This window comes from Trachypithecus francoisi, unplaced genomic scaffold (assembly GCF_009764315.1).
Source record: "Trachypithecus francoisi isolate TF-2019V2 unplaced genomic scaffold, Tfra_2.0 Contig00770, whole genome shotgun sequence".
In the NCBI taxonomy this organism is placed as follows: domain Eukaryota; kingdom Metazoa; phylum Chordata; class Mammalia; order Primates; family Cercopithecidae; genus Trachypithecus; species Trachypithecus francoisi.
Window position 1 is genome coordinate 25,194 of NW_022680886.1, and position 21,803 is coordinate 46,996.

General features: G+C 54.0%; 1 pseudogene; it reads right to left on the reverse strand.

The window, feature by feature from the left end:
- Positions 1-760: 760 nt before the first annotated feature.
- LOC117088568 lies at positions 761-16,089 on the reverse strand (annotated as a pseudogene).
- Between the last annotated feature and the right edge of the window lie 5,714 nt (positions 16,090-21,803).

Here is a 21,803-nt window from a genome sequence, read left to right on the forward strand (position 1 = left end):
CAAGAGATTCCAAGAAGGAAAACCTGGGATTCCAGGGACTGGGATGAGGGCTGGAGGGGGAGGGGGTATGTGGGGACGGCTGGGGGGCAGCCCAGATAAGCCTTTCAATACTGGGTAGCAGCGTCTACACAGGCGGAGATCCCTGCATCTCACTTCCCGCAGGGCTGACCGGTGGCCAGAGGTGGGACTGGCCAGGCTCGGCCCAACAAGTCTGGGAGCAGACGACACTGAGTGAGGGATCCCCGGGGCCACCCTCACTGGCCTGTGGCTCTCCTGACACCACAAGAGAGGTCCAGGAGCTGACCTTGGGTCCTAATGGGGGACACCTTCCTGGCTGCAGGCTGGCAGGGTGGTGTGGTGGTCAGTACTGGGCTCTGCGTCTCTGCCTTTACCTGCTGTGTGATGGTGGGCCAGACACCTAACCTCTCTGTGCCTCTATTTCTTCAATGGCGAACAGGGACACTAGCAGCCCCCACATCCGGGCACAGTGGCCTGAAGGTTAAAGGCAAGGGCGGCACGAGACCTACAGCAAAAGCTCTGAGCAGGGAGAGCAGGGAGCTGCCCAGGGAGTTCCACCACCATCTCGCCTCTGTCCGCTGGCCGCCGAGGAAACCGAGGCTCATGGTGACCTGGCCCAGGTCTGTTGGACTCAGGGTCCTTCTCATCCCCAAGATCAGAGGGCTGCCACCATGGAAGGAGCTGGCTCCTAGACACAGCCCAGGAAGCACACAGGGGAGGATGCCCTGGGGACTTCAGTATGTTATTGCAAAAAAACATTTATTGCTATTTGAACCCTGCTTTCATGCCTCCATTTCCCAGAAAATGAGCCACAGGAGACACCAGGAGAGGCAGGAGACCATCCTCGCACAAAACCCACTCCCTCGGATGCTGTCCTCAGCGAGGGTGGCTGGGGGCCAAGCAGAGGGCCCACCTGCAGAGTGGCAGAGGAGGCAGGTTGACCCTGTGGACGTTGAGCTCTGTGGCGAAGGTCCTGGCCTTCCGGTAGAAGAAGAGCGACTTAGAAGAAGAGCGACTTCTCGCGGTCCGGGAGGAAGTTGTGGGAGATGGTGGCCGGCCGCGTGTAGATCTTCAGCTGTGCCTTCTTGTTGCCCAGGTCCACGGCGGCTGCCAGTGCCAGCTGGTAGTACCCGGCTGCATCAAACCGGTCCTGAAGGGGACAGGCCATGCTCAGCAAAAGGGGGACTCGGAGCCCGTCTTCCCAGAGGCCGTTCCTGTCTCCAGGTCATTCCACATGTCCAGCCAATGCTGGCTCACCCCATGAGCCCTGAAGCCTGTGACACTGCTGTGGTCTCAGCTGCAGGAGGTGAGGACAACCCTGACATCTTTGGAAGCCTTCCTGACTGTCCCTATGCCCCACTCACCCCAAGCCTCCTGCCCCAGTCCTACCCTTTCTGCAGGCAGTGGCTGCTTTCCCCATGGGCTGAGGTCAGGGCAGATCCTGCCTGCTCTGAGAGTTCCATGCAGGACCCATGGCTCCAAGCCACAGCAGGGGCACAGCGTTGAGTGACCCAGGCTCCCCTCTGGCCCCTGTCCATGCTGACCATTTCCAGGCCCTCCATGGGACAGGCCGGGTACAAAACCATCTCACAGGTGTCCTCTCTGGCAATGTTCCCTGAAATATTGACGGAGTGTGACTACCCAGACATCCACTCCCATTTTCAATGAATCTTTGGCTCAAACTCACCATCCCTGGGTTGGGATGCTGCCTCCCAGACCTCCACCTTGACCCTCCCATCCCCCACCCGGCCTCTCCCCAGGCGCCTCCTCCACATGGGGGTCACTCAAGGGACCTCTCTAAGACCCATGCCTGGCCTGTCCCTCTTTACACCTCAAGATGGCTCCAGGGCCAAGGACAAAGTCCAAGATGCAGCAGTCCATTCCCTCACTGCCCCACCCCACACACGGAGCAAGGGCATGAGAAGGCCCCGAGTCACCGCCACTGCTCATCCAATGCCCCCGGCCCAGCCAAACCCTGGACTCTGTGCTGGGTGCATGGCTGAGCCTAACGTCCTTGCTCCCAGTCTGAGGGACCTGGGAGTGAACACTGACCACAAAGGTGGCCCGGGCTGTGGCAGAGGGAAGCCCAGGAGCCTGTGGGGGGCCCAGGAGGCCGCAGACTCAGCCGGGGGTGGAAGGCAAAGGCTTCCTGAAGGGGTGGGGGCATCCCAACTAAACAGGAAGGAGCCAGCCAAAGCATATGTCTCTGAGTGTGCCTGTGCGTGTTTGTGTACCTGTGTGTGTGCGTGTGCCTGTGTGCATTTGGGTGTGCATTTCCATGTGCCTGTAGTGTGTGCAACAGCTAGTGAGTGGCAGGCTGAGCCAGGATACACCTAATCCACCCTATTCCAGGGCTTACTCTCACGTGTAGACTAAAGGGGACCCCATTTTAGAGGCAATCGGCAAAGATGCCCATTTACCCCTGCCTCTCTGCCAGCCTTCCAGGCCCCATCCAGCCCGGCTTTTTCCCCCACTCCTCTGGGCCCTGGGTCCAGAGCCTCCTATACAAGGAGGAGGGTGTGGCCTTGGAAGACAGCCACCCTTGGGGAATTCCGAGGGGGCCTCCCTGTGGGAAGCTGGCCTGGGCTGACAGCATAGTCACGATGAGACCCAGAGGGCTGTGCATGGGAAGGAGGTGAAGGAGGCCTCTGCCCCTCGCCCCCAACCGTGGACTTTGCCTCTCAGGTACTACGTGGCCCTTTCCTTCCTCCCGGGCAGGCGGAGTGGGCGGCAGGCTTCACCAAGAGAGATAAAGGCCTCTTCTGGGAGGCTCGTCCCCTGGGTCCCAGGCGAGCCCCTGAGCGGTGAGCAGCATCCCTCTGGGTCTGACACCTGGCACCTCCCTGTCTGGCTGGGACTTGGGAGGCCAGAGGGACCGCTTCTGACCATCAGGTGTCACCAGCACTGGGCGGGGGCCTTCTGGGCAGCCCCAGGCCTGTGGTGGGGGATAAGGGGTGGGGTCTTAGGGCTGCCCCAGCTCCTCATGTTGTTCTAAGGCCCCCAAGATCTCAGTCCCTGGACTGGAGCGCCCTGGCCCCTCAGTCCATAAGGAGCACTAACGCGGTGCCGGTGCGATAGCTGAGGAGGGGCGGTGCCTGCTGGGCAGAGGGGTGGAGACACCCCAGGTCTGAGTCTGACAGTCCCAGCTCTCCACCCCTGCAGGGCTGGGGGCAGAGGGAGCACAGCACCTCCCCTCGAGACTGACCCCATCCAGCAAGGTCGCAGCCTGCCTGGCTAGGGCCCCGCCCCACTGCACCTGCCCTGAGCTGGGGTTTCCCTGTCTGTGAACCCGACGGTAAGACACTGGTCCCACCCCACCCTTCCTGGGTAATGTGAAGATTCAAGGTGTCTCGGGACTCCAGGAAGGAGTTGCTCAGTGCAGGCTGGCACCCTGGGCAGGCTTCCTAGAGGAGGCGCCAGGATTTGGGTTGGATCTTGCAACGTGGATTCAATGTGAGGATGATACCATCCTCTGAAATGTCCAACTTGACATTTGACTGTCAAGACTCAGCTTTGGTGTCACCTCCTCCAGGAGGTGACTGACAATTCCCCTTCTTTACCCAGAGGCCACCATTGCCCACTCATGTGTCGGCCTCCCTGGTTGAGACTGAGTTCTTGAGGGTGGCGCCTGGCCAGCTTGGAGCTGGGTTGTATCTGCTAACCTTGCTGGCTCCTCCAGCTGGGTGCAGAGCTCCAGGGAAGCCATTGGGCTATTCCTAAGGAAGGCTGGAACCCAGACCCCTGGGGTCTGTGGAGATCCCACTCCAAGGGGGCCGGGAACACCCAGAGCCCTGTCCCTCCCCACTCACCTTCAGGTCATAGACGATGATGTCACCAAGCACCAGGTACACCTTCATGTAATAGAGGGTCTCCTCATTGAACTCCAGCAGCGAGTTGCAGAGCTACAGGGCCTTGAGGTAGAAGTGCTCCGCCAGCTTGCCATGGCCCAGCCGCTGGTGCAGGGCGGCCAGCCGGTAGTAGGCCACGCGCTCGTTCAGCCGGTCCCCTGGGGGGCAGGCCAAAGAGGCAGGTGTGAGGACGTGGCTCCCTGGGGCAGTCAGGCACAGGCCCCTCAGGAGCAGGTATACAGATCTCGGGCAGCACACCTGGCTTGCCTCCAGTCACCTGGGCAGCTCTGGCCAGTCCCTTCCAGGTTCCCAGACTCACTTTCCCATCTGCAAAGCAGAACTAATAAGGCCTGCCCCTGTCTACTGTGAGGCTTTGGCAAAGTCGGACTTGGATGGCCCAGCTCTGTGCCTACACATAGCCACCTGCCTTTGCTCACTGGTTTTAACCAGGGGAGCCCAAAAGCCATGCAGTCTAGGTCCTCCCAGGCACCCCAGCTCCATGCAACCCACAGACGTGACATCCGACTCCTCCTGGGTGTGTCACGATCAGAGCCCCTTACCTTGGGGAATCAGCTGTATACCTACTGTGTACTGGGCCCCAGGGCACAAGGCGCTGGGGCACGTGGCCTGCCTATGGTTCCCTGTCTCTGGAGAGGGACAGACGACCCTGGCACAACACCAGGGGATGCCCGGCCTTAAGGGGCAGACTGCTGGAGGGGAACTGGGATTTTATCAGCCAGGGAGCCATGTGGTTGATGAGGGTGGGAAGGGCATGGGAGAAAGGGAATGTGCCACTAAGCCTGGCACATACAGGGACCAACGAGATGCCTGGCATGTCTGGAAGGCAGAGGGCACACTGGGCGGCCCTTGTGGTCAGCAGCGGGAGCAGGCAGAGGAAGCAGAGCTCAGTCAGGCAGGGAGCTCTGCACTGCATGAGAGACCTCTGGCTGTGCCCCACAGCCGGACGGGGAAGCCGGTTGTGCAGATCTGCCTGCCTGGACAGGAGACCAGGAAAATCCAGCAGCTGTTTCAGCTCCTGCCCTGCAGACCTGGAGGCTGGGCTCTGGCAAAGTGTGGGTCCTGGCAGGGTGGGGGCTCAGGGGACTTACCCAGAGTGATGCTGAATGCTAGGGCCATGTAGGCAAACTCCAAGTCCTCCTGGGGCTTCTCCAGTGTGGCCAGGAGTCACCAGCTTATTGCACAGCTGTAGCTGCAGCTCCACCTTGCGGTTGCCCGTAGTCACTGCCAGGGCCAGGACCCAGTCCTACCACACAGGCAGGTGGGGTCAGGTTTCCCGCAGCACCCACCTTGCCCAGCGCCTTCCTGAGAGCTCAAACATGTGCTTGGAGCTTCCCACGCCCCAGCTACCCCTGCGCCTCAAAACAGCTCTGTGCTCTGGGACACAGTTCAGACACCCAAGTTGGGGGCTGAAGAGTCAACAACTTGGACACCCAAGTAGCCCATCCAGCTACACCCGGCAGCCTCAGACCAGCCTCTCCCACCTGGGCACTGGGGGTCTGACTGGGGGGAGCCAGCACTCCTCTCTGCTCTAAAAGCACCACATGTGCCCAGGGCTGAGCCACACCGTGAGCTCAGAGGAAGGGAGAAGCCATCCCACTTCAGGGTGCATGCAGACCTGGGCCTCCCACTGACATGCTGTGTGTCTTTTGACATGTCCCTGTGCCTCTCTGAGCCTCAGTGTCCTCATCTGGAAGATGGGGACAGGACTTCCCGCTCATGGTTGCTTGAGATCATCAGGTACAAGGGTAGAGCCATTGTCACGTCCAGGCCCCGAGCGTTTGTCCCAGGCAGGGGCATGGTCAATATCATTCCGGTGAGACCACTGGGAAACGAAGCATGTGCATGGGTGGCCCTGCCTCCAGGCGAGAGGCCTCTGCCCTGCCACACCTGTGCCTCAGCCCTCCAGGTGCCCCCCTGAGGCCCACTCACATCAGCCCACAGGCCAGCTCACCTGGTAGAAGGACACAGCTTTCTCCTGCTCCCAGGCCCCATTGAAGAAGATGTCTCCAGTTACCTCAAACAGCTCTAGCCCCAGGTTGGGGTCACCTGTGTACAGGACCACATTCTGTGCCACCTGAAAGGAGGCAGAAGTTCGCTCAAGACCCACACCTGGCAAGGTGGCCAAGCCCACCTTTGCCAGCCTCCTTCCTCTCACACACTACAGGTACACCTGAGCATTTTTCAGACCCTGTGCATTAAGGCTGTCCCTAGCACTGGCATGAGGACAATGAACTGATGCACCTGAGTCCCAGGAGGTGACTGAGCAGCTGCAGCCCAGGAGCCCGACACCTGTGAATCCTACCACCAGGGATAGCCCTAGCCCACTCCCCCTGCACTCAAACCAGTCTCCGTGGCCCCCAGATTGCTGGAAGCCCATCCCCTGGCTCCTTTCTGCATTGCCACATCCCTGCCACATCAACAGTGTTTGTGGGTGGGCCTGGTCCCCTCTTGGCCATGAGCTCTTGATCCCTCTTCTCAGCTCAAGGAGGTATACAGCAGGTGCTCAATAATGAAAGCTTCACCAGGCTCGTGGGCTTCACAGTTTGTTCCAGATCACACTGTGTTTGGGAAAGCCTCTGAAAACAGCCACTATGATAGATTCATTTTGTAAGGAGATGTGCCACGTGTCGCTTGGAGCAAGTTCTTCTGTGTGTTAACTGAGTGGTCACATTATTTGAGCATGTGCTGTATACCAGCAGGTTCTGGGCACTGTGAGGGGCCGCGCCTCTGCCCTCAGGGAGAAGATGCTGGCCACTGGGGGAGGATGTGAGGGAACCAGTTAGAGGGAGGGGAAAGGCACACAACAAGTGCTCAGCAGTGGCTTAGGAATGAGTGGAGGGATGGATGAATCGATGAGATGTAGACACATGGATGGATGGATGTGTGGATAGATTAATGTTTGGATGGATGGACGGTTGAGTGGAATGATGTGTGTATGTCTGTATGGGTGGGTAGATAATGTATGGCTGGGTGGAGGGTAGATGATGTATGTACATATAGATGGATAGATGGTGGATAGATGAATGTATGGATAAACAAATGGACAGATAGATGAATGGAGGGATGGATTAATAGGTAGATTGGTGGTGGATGGATGAATGATGGACGAACGGTGAATGGATGGATGGAAGGATGATGGATGGAAGGATGAACAGATGAATGGATGGATGATGGATGGAAGGAAGGATTGATGAATGATGGGATGGAAGGATGAACAGGAGGTGATTGGATGGTTGATAGAAGGATGGATGATGGATGAATGGTGGATGGATGGAAGGATGAACAGGTTAATGGATGGTTGATGGAAGGATGGATGGATGGATGAATAGACGAACAGGTGGATGGATGGTGGCTGAATGAATGGATGATAAAAGGATGGATGGACGGATGGATGGATGGAATGATGAACAGGTGAATGGATGGATGGATGATAAACGGATGGATGGACAGGTGAATGGATGGAAGATGGTTGGATGGATAATGGAAAGATGGATGGACGAAGAGGTGAAAGGATGGATGGATGAACAGTTGGATGGGTGATGGAAAGATAGATGGAATGATGGATGGATGGATGGACATAGGGATGGATGATGGATGCGTGGAAAGACGAACAGGTGAATGGATGGATGATGGAAGGACGGATGTATGTATGATGGATGGATCAATGGAAGGACCCACAGGTGTATAGGAAGATGATGGAAGAATGGATGGATGATGGAAGAATGGATGGATGATGGATGGATGGATAAATGGGTGAATAGATGGATGATAAAAGGATGGATGAATGATGGATGGATGGAGAGAGAGAGGGATGGATGGAAGGATGAATGGATGGGTGGATGGACAGAGAGTGAACAGCACAGGCATCGTCCTGCATCCCTTGCCACTCACCTGGATGTACAGGTCCACCAGCTCGCTCTGCCACAGGATGTAGTAGATCTTCCCTGCTTGCAGCCAGGCATGCGCCTCCTTCTCTTTCTTCTGGAGGTCAATGAAAATCCTCAGACTTCCTTTGGTGTAGTCCAGAGTGGATCTGTAGGCCCTGGAATCAGACACAGGTGTCAGAACAAGGGCTCTCATCCTCCTGGAACCAGTCTGCCTCCTCCCGTGGGTCTGGTGACAGATGAATCTGGCATGTGGGGACTGGGAACGGCCCTCTTGTGTGTGCAGTGTTCCGCCCTTCCCAGGCTGCTGGGAGGGCCAGGGTGAACACACATGGCATGGAAAAGATGAAGGACATCCTTCTGAGGGAATCGAGCATCATGCTGCCCTGTGGCAGGAGGAGTGTGCTAGTCCAGCTCCCCTGCCTCCCAGACATGGCCTGTGTCTTCTTCAGACACACCAGGAGCCGTTAGTGTTCAGAGGCTATCTAGGCCAATGGTTCTCAAGGTGTGCAGGCATCACAGTCACCCGGAGGCCTGTCCTTATAGCTTGCTGGCCCTGCCCCCAGAGCTTCCGGCTCCACAGGCCTGGGGCAGGACCCAGAACTCCCACTTGCCACAAACTCGTAGGTGACATGGATGCTGCTCTGCTGGTCCACGGACTACACTTTGAGAAGCATGGCTCTGGCACACTGGCCCATTTTCCTTCTGTGAACCTGAGGCCTAGACTGGAGCCAGTCTCCCGGGTCCCCATGGAATCTGGCTCCTTCCCTGCTCTCTCAGTAAGTCTGACACTCAAGGGGGTGCGACTGCAGCAACGTCACCGGGCCCTGTGGGTGGGGTGGCCAGGGTCATGGTTACCCCACCAGGTCAGGATGCTCAGGGGAAGCTGAGTGGGCCACATATGGGATGTGAGACCTTGAAACCCTGCCCCAGGGAAGCATGTGACACAACTGGCTCTGTCTTCTGTGGGAGAGAAGCCACAGGTAGCTGCTGTGGTCACATTTAAGGGGACAGATGAAGGTCAGGAGTGAAGACTCGGGGCAGGCAGGTCAGATGACAAAAGCCACCATAGCAGGAAGAACAGCCCAGAGTGCACATACTGCCTCTGCTGGGGTTGAGATAACCTTTGACCCAACAAAGGAGGCTCAAGCTGGGACTCACCGGCCAGCAGCAGCCCTGGGACAACCCCAGGCCCACCAGCTCAAAGCATCTGATGCCAAGGAACCAAATGATCAAAAGGAGAGGGGCTGCTGGGGCCCTGGGCCAGATTCCCAGAGCCCCCCTCCCTGCCCTACCTGCCCCCACCTCCACCACTGCAAAGCCAGCCCTCACCGCTCAGTGCCCAGGGACAGGTAGAGCTGACTGATGGTCTCCAGGAGCTGCCCCCTCCAGCATCTTGTCGGCCACCTTGTGGGCCAGGGAGAGCTGGAGCTCGTGGTAGAGGACACACTGGGCCTAGCTGAGCATGACGACGCTGTAGAAGTAGCACAGCCGCTGGACGGCCCGCAGCTGGCCTGGGCAGAAGACAAAATGGAAGACATTAGTCTCCCAGCATCGAAGCGAGGCTGGCTGGGCTCGAAGGCCCCTGTGCTGTGCTTGCCTCTTTCACACCTCTGTGAGCCTGGGCCCCATAGGCGGGGAGCCTGAGCGCAGACAGGCCATGCACCCATGCCAAGGCAGACGCCGAGCACACTGTGACATGGGCACACCTTAGTGCAGATGCTCATGGTAGAGGCCGGCCTTCTTTCCAACTCCCAGGGTCGAGGTCCTGGCCAGGCTCAGCCGCTGCACCAGGCCATCTGTTTCTGCTTCACAAATCCCCTCCGGCCAGGACCAGGGCCGCCTTCAGCCTGAGCTGATGAGGCCAGGGGCACAAGTAGCCCCTGTCACACATGGAACCCTGAGAGAGCAAAGCCAAGCGTCATGTCTGCCACACACGGCATCATGTTGGGGGAATGGGGTTCCAAGCCAGCCCCTGGCATTCCCACACATGCTTCTCTCATGCAACCAGGCTCCAAACCCACAGGCTCACTGGCCTCTCCCAAGCCAGGGCACTGGGAACGGTGGAAAGCTTCTGGTTTTCTAGTGTCAGAAACATTCCGGAGATTAATACTGGAAACCAGGTACACCGAATGGACATCTGTTACACCACCCAACAACAGCTGAATACACAGTCCTCTCGAGCGCCCATGGGACATTCCCCATGACAGACCATGTGCCAGGCCACAAAACGAGCCTCAGTGAATGGAGAAGGACTGAGACCAAAGCAGAGGTCCTCTTCAGCTGTACTGGCATGAAACTGGAAATCAACAGAGAAGGAAATGTGGGAAATTCAAAAATATGTGGAAATTACACTCCTAAACAACCAGTGAGTCAAAGAGACCGTCAGGGAAACCAAAAACTAATTTGAGAAGAATGCAAACAAATGCACAGCCCGGGCCAGCACGGTGGCTCACACCTGTCATCCCAGCACTGTGGGAGGCCGAGGTGGGAGGATCGCTTGAGTCCAGGAGTTTGAGATCAGCCTGGAAAACATGGTGAAATCCCACTTCTATAAAAAAAAAAAAAAATACAAAAATTAGCCGGGTGGGTTGGTGCACATCTGTAATCCCAGCTACTCGGGAGGCTGAGGCATGAGAATGGCTTGAACCTGGGTAGAAGTTGCAGTGAGCCAAGATCACAACACTGCACCCCAGCCTGGGCAGAAGTTGCAGTGAGCCAAGATCACAACACTGCACCCCAGCCTGGGCAATAGAGCAAAACTCTGTCTTTAAAAAAAAAAAAAATAGCACAGCGTATCAAAAATTCCAAGATGCAGCTAAGGCAGTGCTGAAAGGAAAATTTATAACTGTAAATGTCTACATTCAAAGAAAGAAGAAAAATCTCAAATCAAAAACCTAACCTTCCACCTTGAGAAACTAGAAAAAGAATGAACTAAACCCAAAGCGAATAAAAGGAAGAAAATAATAAACATGAGAGTGGAAATGAGAAGTAAAAATACAGAGAATGGAAAAACAAAAGAGATAATCAACAGAACCAAAAGTGGGTTTTTTGAAAATAATAACAAAATTGACAAATCTTTCACCAGACTGACCAAGAAAAGACAGGACACTAATGACTAAAATCAGAGACTGAGCACCACGGCTCACGCCTGTCATCCCAGCGCTTTGTGAGGCCGAGGTGGAAGGATCGCTGAGGCCAGCATTCACGACCAGCCTGGGGGAACATGATGAGACCGCATCTCTAATAAAAATAAATAAACAATTAAAAACCCAAGTTTCTAAAATAAGAAATGAAAGAGGAAACATTATTGCCGACCTGACAGAAATAAAAGGATTCCATGAAAACACTACGAACAATTGTACACCAACAAATCAGACCATCTAGACACAACAGCCAAACTCCTAGAAGGACACAAACTACCGAAAGTGACTCAAAAATGACCCCAAGTAAGCATGTGGGGTATCAGCCCCGCCCTCGGTCTCCTCAACCGTTCAGTACAGGGTGGGGAGACAGGGAAGCAGGATCCCCATTCCCTGGCCTGCATTTGCAAGTCTGAATCCCCCAGCACCCCGGGGAGGGCCTCGTAGGAGGAGGTGCCATAGGCTATCACCAGAGGCTACAGTGGGGGCTGGGGCGCTGGGTTCCTGGAGGGTCTCCTTCCAGTCAGAGAATGCCCCTGGGGAAGAAGCCTGGGTATGAACCCCCCACCCCTCCTTGAGCAGATGTGTGGGACCGGGGCCCCTTCACACGGTCCTTTCCAAAATCTCATCCCTCCTAGGGCCAGGAGTGGGTGCCAGGCCTGTGCTGGGAAATGGGCAGATTTGGCTCTGGTCCAGGCCACAGGAGGCACCTCTGAGTGGTCTCACTATGCCATGACAAAGTGCTGCAAGGCAGAGGGGACCCACAACAGTATCCCTTGTCTCGGCCATTTCCTGGACTCAACTATCCTCTGCGGCCTAGATTTCGGACAGCCCTGCCCACCTACTGTCCGTTTACTGCTCAGTGTGCAGTGACTGCTCGACAGCACTCCATGGCTCCCCAGTGCTCTTGGGGAAAAGGCCAAGCCACAGCCTGAGGCCCCAGGCTCTGCTTAGCTCTCCAGAAGAGCTGCTCACCATCCAGCACCCAACCCACCCACTCCCAACTCCGCACCTCCCTGCATGAGCCCTGCTCACTCACCCCCGCTCACACTCCACTCATCCCCGCTCACACTCCCACTCACTCACCCCCACTCACTCATCCCTGGTCCTTCACACAGGCTACACCACTAGCCCCTCCCCCACCACCTATACTTGACTGAATCCTCTCAACCCTCTGGTCCCAGACTAAAGAGGCTTCCCTAACCCGGGGCCAAGTGCTGCCCTGCCATCACGCCACTCACCCTTTTGTGGCTTCTCTGGCCTGAACCTCACATTCCCACGCTCAGTCCCTGCCACCCGAGGACCCCACAAGCCCCATTTGTGGGTGGGGCCTGGCACACTCTGCACAATGAGCTACTTTTGCATGAACTGCTCTGCGGCTTTCGGCAATCACCCGCCCCATGTCCTCTGTGAAGTGGGATGACAGGTGCGCATACTGCCAACATACCAAGCAGATAACACGTCCACAAGAAACGGCGTTCAGGGCCTGGCTCATGGAGGGGCCCCAAGTCCCAGCTCAGCAGAGCCTGCCTTGATCCCAGGGTTATGGCTAGGAATTCCCAGCATGCAGGACTTTCAGTGCTCAAGGCAGGGTGGTCCCTGGGCAAACCAGGAAGAGCTGGCTGCCCCAGTAGGGCACAGAGGGCCTGGCCCTGCGTGGGAACCGCCTGTCTCCAGGGCGCTTGCCAACATCCGCTGCTGGCCACAACTCAGCACTTTCAATGGTGGAAAAACCACCACTTGTTTCCGAATCACAAACCCCAGGTGTGCCCTGACCCGAGTGGCCCCAGAAGGCGCACAGGAGGGGCACTCACTCTCCACATGACCCATCTCCACGGCGACCAGAAGGGCCCACTAGTAGTAGCCCTTGCTCTGCTGGGCCGGGCCCTGGTGGGTGCAGAGGTGGCCCAGCTACAGGAGCATGTGGGTGAAGTCCTGGCCACACTCACCGCAGGGCAGCCTCGAGAACAGCTGCACGGCCCCCAGGAGGTAGTGCTGAGCAGCCGCGTGCAGGCACAGGGTCCCGAAGTTGGCCACCACCACTGCCTGGTTCCTCTGCTGGCCCAGGTCGTGAGCCGCCCGCAGGGTGCGGTAGTAGCCCTAGGCTGCCTGCCTCGTCTGGCCCGTCCTCTTCAGAGCCATGGCCACCACGTTGGCAATCACACCCTCCTGGTCCTCGCTGGCCACCACTGCATCCTGGACAGACTGCAGGATGTTCAGTGCCACGAGGCTCTGTCCATGAAGCACGTGCAGCCAGGCCAGGGCCTCCAGGTGGTCCACGATGGCACGGACTCCGGCAACAGCACTGGCTTCTACCACCTGCGTCATGAAGGTGATGGCTGGGCCATGGTAGCCATGGTGGCTGTACAGCTGGACCAGGCTGGCATGGAGAAATCCGCACAGGACCTGGCCTGTGCCCAGGGTTAGGGAGGCCAGTGCTCACCTGAGGTAGTAGGAAGTCTGGGTGGGGAGGCTGTGGGGCTGGAGGGCGTTCTGGAGCACCAGGTTCACGCTCCTCAGCAAGCCGACCAGGAAGTCCCGTGTCCTCAATGAGGCCACCTTGACATAGCTCAGCACCAGGTGGGGCAGGCACTTGCAGCTGTAGATGTCAGCCAGGAGTAGGTAGCAGTCTGAGAGCCACGCAGCCTCTGGGGCTCCCGAGTCCCTGTGCAAAAGCAGCAGCTGCTCTAGGAAGGGCAGGGCCTCCTCGGGCTGCTTGAGGTGCGGGTGGTGCCTGGCCAGCAGGAAGCAGGCCCGGGCCTCGGCCTGCAGGCTCTGGCCACCCACCGCCTGCCGCAGCGCCAGCTGCAGGAGCTCCCCCTCCGCCTCGGTGCTGCAGATGTGGCCGGGCGTCCCCAGGAGCACCTGTGTGCACTTCTCCCGGTTCTGCTTCCAGTAAATGCTGGCCAGGTTGACGTACACAGCCACCACCAGGAACAGGTCCCCGAAGCTGCCCTCCAGGGCCCCCAGTGCTTCCTCAAAGTACACCTGGGCCTGGGACAGCTTGAGCCTCCTGCTGCACAGCCGTCCCAGGAGGAAGCAGAGCCTGGCTGGGGACATGAGGAGGCCAGCTTTCTTGGCCACCCCTCGGGCCTGTGCCAGGCGCCCAGTCAGTTCCTCCTCATTGCTAAAGCTGCAGAACACGCTACTCAGCCATGGCAGCGCCACATCATAGAGGCCACGGAAGCTGGCCTTGTACCCAGGGCGTTCAGGAACAGCAGCCATGAGCTCAGGGCCTCTGGGTCCTTCCACTCATCCTCAGCTTCCAAGCAGAAGGAGGGCTCCTCGGGGTCCTGCAAGCTCATGTTGCTGGATGCTGCACAGAGACCCCAGGACGCTGGCTCCTGGGGGCAGCCTGGGCAGGTCTTGCATTGTTCCAGAACATTCTTCACCTTCGGCAGGGTCTCCTTTGGCTCCAGGCCCAGGCAAGGTGGAGGTATTTCTGCAAGTCACAAAAACACCTAGACAGATTAGAGTCCAGCAGTGAGTCCTTGGTCCACTGGGGGCAGGGTCCCCACATCCCCACCCTCTGTGTCCCTGGCCCAGCTTGCCATGAGCCCTTGAGAATTATGTGCAATGCAAACCCGGGACCTGGAGCACATAGGAACTCTGGCAGTATGGGGACAGAGAGAACACGCAGGCTCACGGCCTGACTCTCCTACAAAATCACCCTCCTGTCCTGCTTTGTCGCCCACCTGACAGCATGGTTTGAGGAGACTATGTCAGCTCAGCGATCCCTCAGAGATGCCTTTCCCTTTAGAAAGAATCAAAGCCTTCTAACTGGACCCATGTGTATGCAGCACCACAACTACAAATGTAACTTCTGTCAGCATATGGGCCCCCGGTGGGGTACCGGAATCCATGAAATCCTCAACAGCCAATCAGAGCTATTGATCAGCTCAAAAGCTGCTGTGCAAAATTGGCAAAGCCACCGATGGCACAGGACAGGGGTGTTGTACCCATGTACCCAGCTCCGTGCAGGGAAACGGATCATCCCTGCAGGAAGGATGGGAAAGCTTCCAGGCCTCTGAGGCCACCTTCACCTTGGAGGGTCTGAAAACCTGAAGCCCACAGTTCCTAAAGGGTTAACAAAGGCCAGGCTGCTCAAGCAGCCCACTGGCGCCTGCTGGCTTCAGTGGATTCCTAGCCAAAGCCCCCTCCCAGAGGTGAGCAAACGAGCGCATTTCCTGTTGGAAAACCTGGAATGAAAGGAGGCATTACTGGGAAGGAAAAAACCTAGATTTAAACAGACTCTCCGTTTCAAGCTCACATGTAAAAAATATTTTCAATGCAAATTGCCTCCCTATTCATCTGTAAAGCCTTGGATTAAATAAATAAATAAATAAATAAATATGATTTAGAGGCAAGTGTCTGACTTGACTACACTAGATTAGCTAAGAAATCTCCCCCACCCGGCAGAGGCACACAGCCCCTCCCAGCCACTACCTTGGCCTCCAGGGCAGCTGGCGAGCCAGGTGCCTTTGCTCCAGTGACTTTGGCAGAGGGTGGAACCACCCCCTCCCTGAGGCAAACCTACAACAACCTTCCCTTCCCCACTGGCTCCCCTCAGGAAGGAGCAGACCCTTCAGGGACCTCAGTTGAGGCCCCTGCAACCTAAGGCTCTGAATTCTGCTACCCGCTGAGGGCAGTGTGGCCTCCCATCTCTGAGGCAGAGCACGAGGCGAACTGCAGCTTCTGCAGGTCATGAGAAAGGACCCCACAGCTACATGTGGGCCCCAGCAGTGGAAAGGATGCCCCACCTTGGTCGGGGACCGGGCGGGGGTCAGCATGTTCACTGGAAGAAGTGTGGGACCCCACGGCCTCCAGTGCCAGAGTAGACGGGAGGTTCAGGCCCACCTCAGGTGATGTCCCCCAAGCCCCCAGCCCACACCACAGAGGGGTGACAGCCGCGTCCAATGCCCACCGTACTCAGCTCTGTCACCTCCCCCGGCGTTACCCCAAGGCCTAGCTCATAACCAGAGGAAGCCTGAGCTGCAGGCATAACCTACCTTATTCCTGTGGCTGCTCAGTCTCAGCTTCCTCTACTGAGTCTGGCAAGGGAGAAAAGAGAAGCAATGAACACCCCCAGCCAGCACCTCTGGTCTTATGTCGGGTTGAGCTGGGTGTCGGTGTTGCAGGGTGACAGCATTGCAGGGGGCAGGGGTTGAAAGTCATATCATCCTCTTCCCTCCTGGATCATGGGAACAACATCACTGGGGGGTGTACACTTTGTGTGATATTGGGAGTAACATCGTCCTCTGTGCCTTGGAATATTAAGGACAATATCACGGGGGGGCGTGTACATCTTCTGCAATATTGGGAATAATATTATCCTCTCTCCTCCTGCATAGTAGGAAAGATACCACAGAGTGGATGTTCACCTCCTGTGATATGGGGATTAATACCATCTTCTTCCCTTCCGGATATCAGGAAGAGTATCACACGGGGGTGTACAGTGTCTGCGATACTGGGAGTAATATCAGCCTCTCAGCCTTGGAATATTAAGAAGAATATCACAGGGTGGATGTTCACCCCCTGCCATATTGGGAGTAATATCAGCCTCTCCTCTCCATGGATATTGGGAACAATATCCCAGGCTGGGTGTACGCCTCCTGCTCTATGGGGAGTCATATCATCCTCTCCCTTCCAGGATATTAATAACAGTATCACAGGGCGGAACACAGTCTGCGATACTGGAATTATCATCATCCTCTCCCCCTCCAGATACTACAAACAATATCACAGAAGAGCTGTACCCTCCCTGCGATATTGGGAATAATATCATACGCTTCTTCCATGAATATTAGGAGCAATATCACCGGGTGGCTGTCCGTTCATTGCTATGTTGGGAGTCATGTCATACTCTACCCCCCTGGATATTAGGATCAGTGTCACAGGGTGAGTGCACACCTACTGCGATATTAACACTAAAATCATGGTCTCTGTCCCTGGATATTAGGAACAACATCACAGGTAGGTGTACACCCCCTGGGGTATTAGGAGCAATAATATGATTAACTAGTAAACATCAATGATTGATTTTAATAATTATCAGGCTGGTCTTGAACTCTTGACCTCACGTGATCTGCCCACCTCAGCCTCCTAAAGTTTTGGAATTACAGGCGTGAGCCACCGCACCCAGCCAACACTTCCTGACATCTCTTTTTGGACCTTAAATTTAGCATGCCCAAAACACACTTGATTCCCCCTGCTATAACCTACTCCTCTCATAGTCTTCCCGATCTCAATAACAGCATCTGAGTAATCTTCCAGTTACTCAGGCCAAAATCCTTGACATCATCCTTAAAACTTCTTTTTCTCTCTCTTGTCATTCAACCCATTTAAACTCTCCTTTCAAAATATATGCCAGACCTAACCACTTCTCACCTTTCTCATCATTTCCAACCAGGTCCAGTCCTCATCATAGCGCTCTGGGTTACTGCAATTGCCAGGCACAGTGGCTCACACCTGTAATCCCAGCACTTTGGTAGGCCAAGGCAGGTGGATCATCAGAGGTCAGGAGTTCAACACCAGCCTGGCCAACGTGGTGAAACACCTCTACTAAAAAGACAAAAAATTAGCCGAGCATGGTGGTGGGTGCCTGTAATCCCAGCTATTCGGGAAGCTGAAGCAGAAGAATCACTTGAACTCAGAAGGCAGAGGTTACAGTGAGCCGAGATCGTGCCATTGCACTCCAGCCTGGGTGACAAGAGCGAAACTCCATCTCAGAAGGTTCAAAAAAAAACAGCCTCCCAACCCACCTCTCTTCTTCCGCCTTTCACCCTGCCCTGCATTCTACCTTCCATACTCAAACATTTCAGAAAAAAAAAAAAAATATCCACAGAGAGAGAAAGAGAAAGTACAAACGGGGTGAAATGTTTGGGCAATCTGAGGGAAGAGCATATGGGAATTCTCTGTACTATTTTTGCAACTTTTCAATAAGTCTGGATTATTTTGAATTCAAGAGTTAAACAAAGAAAAAAAAAAAAAAAAAAACAACACTATCTCCCTTTGTGAATCCATCCTGTCTTTCCCTTGGCAACTTAAGGACACTCTCAACTAAGCACATCTATTTTTTCATGAACACGAAAAGAACCCTTGCCTAGTTTTGAATTTCTGTGCTTGGCAGTAAAGTGTGTGTGTATGTGTGTGTGTGTGTGTGTATTTCATATATATGTGTGTGTGTATATATGTGTGTGTGTGTGTATATATAGAGAGGGAGAAATATATATGTGTGTATATATACATAAATATATATTGTATATTTACAATGGTAATGTATATATATAAATATATGTGTGTGTGTAGATATATATAATACATATCCCATAGCCTGTCCTTAATCAGTTCTAAACTTAGTTGGAAAAACACATACCTAAGCAGAGAATTTCAAAATAATATGATGAATATTTTGATAGAGGGATGTGTTGCTATGGAACACGCTGCTAAGACACAAAACCTCCTAGATGGGGCAATGAATGAACGAAGTTTTGCACCTATAGGCACCCCCTCTGATATCCCCTAAACGTTTATAGTTATACGCATTTGCTTCCCCCAGGACCCCCGTTTCATAAGGGTTAGTCCTACAGCCTAGCAAGTTCCTACTACAGCTGGCACACATATGCCATTCAAGAAACAGTGGCTGAGTGAATGACGAGTTAAGAACCATTTGTCAGCCAGTGCTCAGTAACACAACGTGCACTGGTATGCAAATTATATTTTTGTTGAAAGCAAGGGCAGGATCACAAATTATCTTTCCAGAGAAAGCAAACCTCAAAAGCTTCTTTACCTACTAAAGCACATTATAAGAAGCTCCCCTTATATAAAAGAAAACCTCCTCATTCGTTATCAATGGCATGTAAACCTAATAAGCCTTCACCTCTGATGACATCTCTTCCATCCCCAGGGCTAGATAAAGGAGGTTCCGGAAACCCTGGTAGTTGTGAAGGTGGCTCCCAGCTCTGACAGTCTTGAACCCTGTGGGCGCGGAGGTCACACAGCAGAAGAACAACAGAGGGAAGCATCATCAGGCTTCGAAAATGTTTGAACCAGTGACAGCAAATAGGCTGCAGCCAACTGAAAACACCAGAGATTCATGGTGGCCACCTGAGGGGTTGTGCTCTTAAAAAACAAAAATTAAAAATTAAAATTAAAAAATTAGAAAAGAAAGGGGTCAAGAATCCATCAGGTCTGACTGAGACGTGTATCAGTGACTAACACCACATATGGAAAAGTACTCCGGTGTGCTTGCACTCCAGTGCAAGACTTCCCTCCTTGCACTAGGGGCCCGGGGCCAATGGACCTCTCCCTTACCTCTAGCCCAGTGCATTTTCAAGAACAGCTCCCAGACGCTGAAATATATTAACTAAATGCACTGTTTCTTGAAATGATCGTAAATCACTTGGCTATAACAACAATTGTTTTAAAAGTGTTCTCTCTCTCTCTCAGGAATTGTTCCATGAGTTTGAACAAGCAGCTTTGCTTCTCTCTACCGCAATTCTATCATTTGCAAAATGTTAACAATTACTGTGTTCACCCATAGCATTGTTGTAAAAAGCCTTAAGACCCACTTCTTATAGCCTGCCTGGAGCAAAGACCCTGTCAGACGGTAAATGCCCACTGAAGGTGAGTTATCTGTAGCTATTATTACCTAGCACTCCAGCAAACAAAAGAAGTCGATCAGGTCTCATCGTATCACCATGAAAGGATGTCCATGTAGACTGCGCAGTTGGAGTAGGGGGAGTCAATATTTATCAGGTACTATTTTGTTTTTTACAAAGTGTACATATATATTTGTAGGTACACTGGAAAAGATCTGGAAGGAAATACACCCAGTGTTAATAGTGACTACCCCAAAGACACATTCATCCAAACACACAACAGAAAAACACCATCTTTCTGTCTTCCATATCATTTGAACTATTTTCAATAAGCATCTATGGCTTTTGTAAAGTTTTTGAAAGGAATTTATTGCAATTTTTTTCTGGAGAAACAAGCAGGAGCATGAAAAAGGTGGAAACAGAAGGTAAAATGGAATGGGACTCAATGGAATCGAGTCCAAGCCAGGCTCAGCAGGCACACAAATCATGCACCTCTCACTACAACTCAACACCAGCTCTCTCTTCTCTTGGTCCAATGGCCCAAGACTTAGAGATAAAATGTTTATTGTGATCACATCAATCACACCAAGGAGCTTAGAACCACCGTTTCAAACTCCTCTGGTTCTGCGTACCTGCCCGGGGCTGTTAGCTTTCCTCCTGTGTCTTTGGCTGGCCCGTAATCCCCTAGTGGTGGAAATGCACCCTGACATTTAGCCATCATCCCCACAACACTCAGCACTGCATAGAGACCAGGGCTGTGATGCCAACTCGGACTGTGATTCTACTTATAAAGCAAAGGACCAGGGGCCAGATGAGACTTGTCTTTGGTAACTCACCAGCTGTTGCTTGATACAGAACAAAGCCAGGTGTCCTGATGCCCAGAAAAGAGCTAGTGCCTGTCCCGCTAGAAACGTGGTGAAGATGTTTTGCTTGCTGTGAAAAGATGCACTACTGGAGAAGATGGGTGCAACTTCTCATGGAGCCACTCAGCCCAGATCACCAGGAAACAGGGCTGCTGGATGAGACACTCGGCCCAGATCACCAGGAAACAGGGCTGCCGGATGAGACACTCAGCCCAGATCACCAGGAAACAGGGCTGCCGGATGAGACACTTGGCTCAAGTCATTAGGAAACAGGGCTGCCGGATGAGACACAGGGTCCAGATCACCAGGAAACAGGGCTTCCGAATGAGACACTCGACCCAGATCACCAGGAAACAGGGCTTCCGAATGAGACACTCGACCCAGATCACCAGGAAACAGGGCTTCCGAATGAGACACTCGACCCAGATCACCAGGAAACAGGGCTTCCGAATGAGACACTCGACCCAGATCACCAGGAAACAGGGCTTCCGAATGAGACACTCGACCCAGATCACCAGGAAACAGGGCTGCTGGATGAGACGTGGGGCCCAGATCACCAGGAAATAGGGCTGCAAGATAAGATACTCAGCCCAGATCATCAGGAAACAGGGCTGCCGAATGAGACACTCGGCCCAGATCACCAGGAAATAGGGCTGCCAGATGAGATACTCAGCCCAGATCACCAGGAAACAGGGCTGCCAGATGAGACACTCGGCCCAGATCACCAGGAAACAGGGCTGCTGGATGAGACACTCAGACCAGATCACCAGGAAACAGGGCTGCTGGATGAGACACTCGGACCAGATCACCAGGTAACAGGGCTGCTGGATAAGACACTCGGCCCAGGTCGCTAGGAAACAGGTCTGCCAGATGAGACACTAAGCCCGTCTACTGGAAAGGAAATCTGGCTGGGCAGTGGAGGGAAATTCACACAGCCCAAAGGCAGCAACAGCATGAACAAAACAAAAAATACCTGACTAGAAAGCCAGCCTGGCTAGCAAATTTGAAACAGAGCCACAATCCTAACAGCACACATCACTGCAACACAGATGATTGTGCACACTTTAAGTAGAAACGTAAAATGTCCATGTTTTTGGAACAATAGGGCTATTTGTATGTGTGTGATGTCAAACAAAACAGCTGAGAAGAAACTGTTGGCAAGGAAATAGAAATAGGCGCCCTTACACATTGACAGTGAGATAGGGGTATGGCCCTAATGGAAGGGAATCAAGCAACACCCATCAACATTTAAAATGTGCAGAACCCTGGATCCCACAATTCCATTTCTAGCAATGCATCCTATGAACATATTCATGCAAATATGCAAGAATTATGTACAACTCAGCATTGATTAATCCAAACGGTTGGGAACAACCTAAATACTTACCAGTGTGGAATGGGTGGAGAACCGTGTTTATCTTATGCC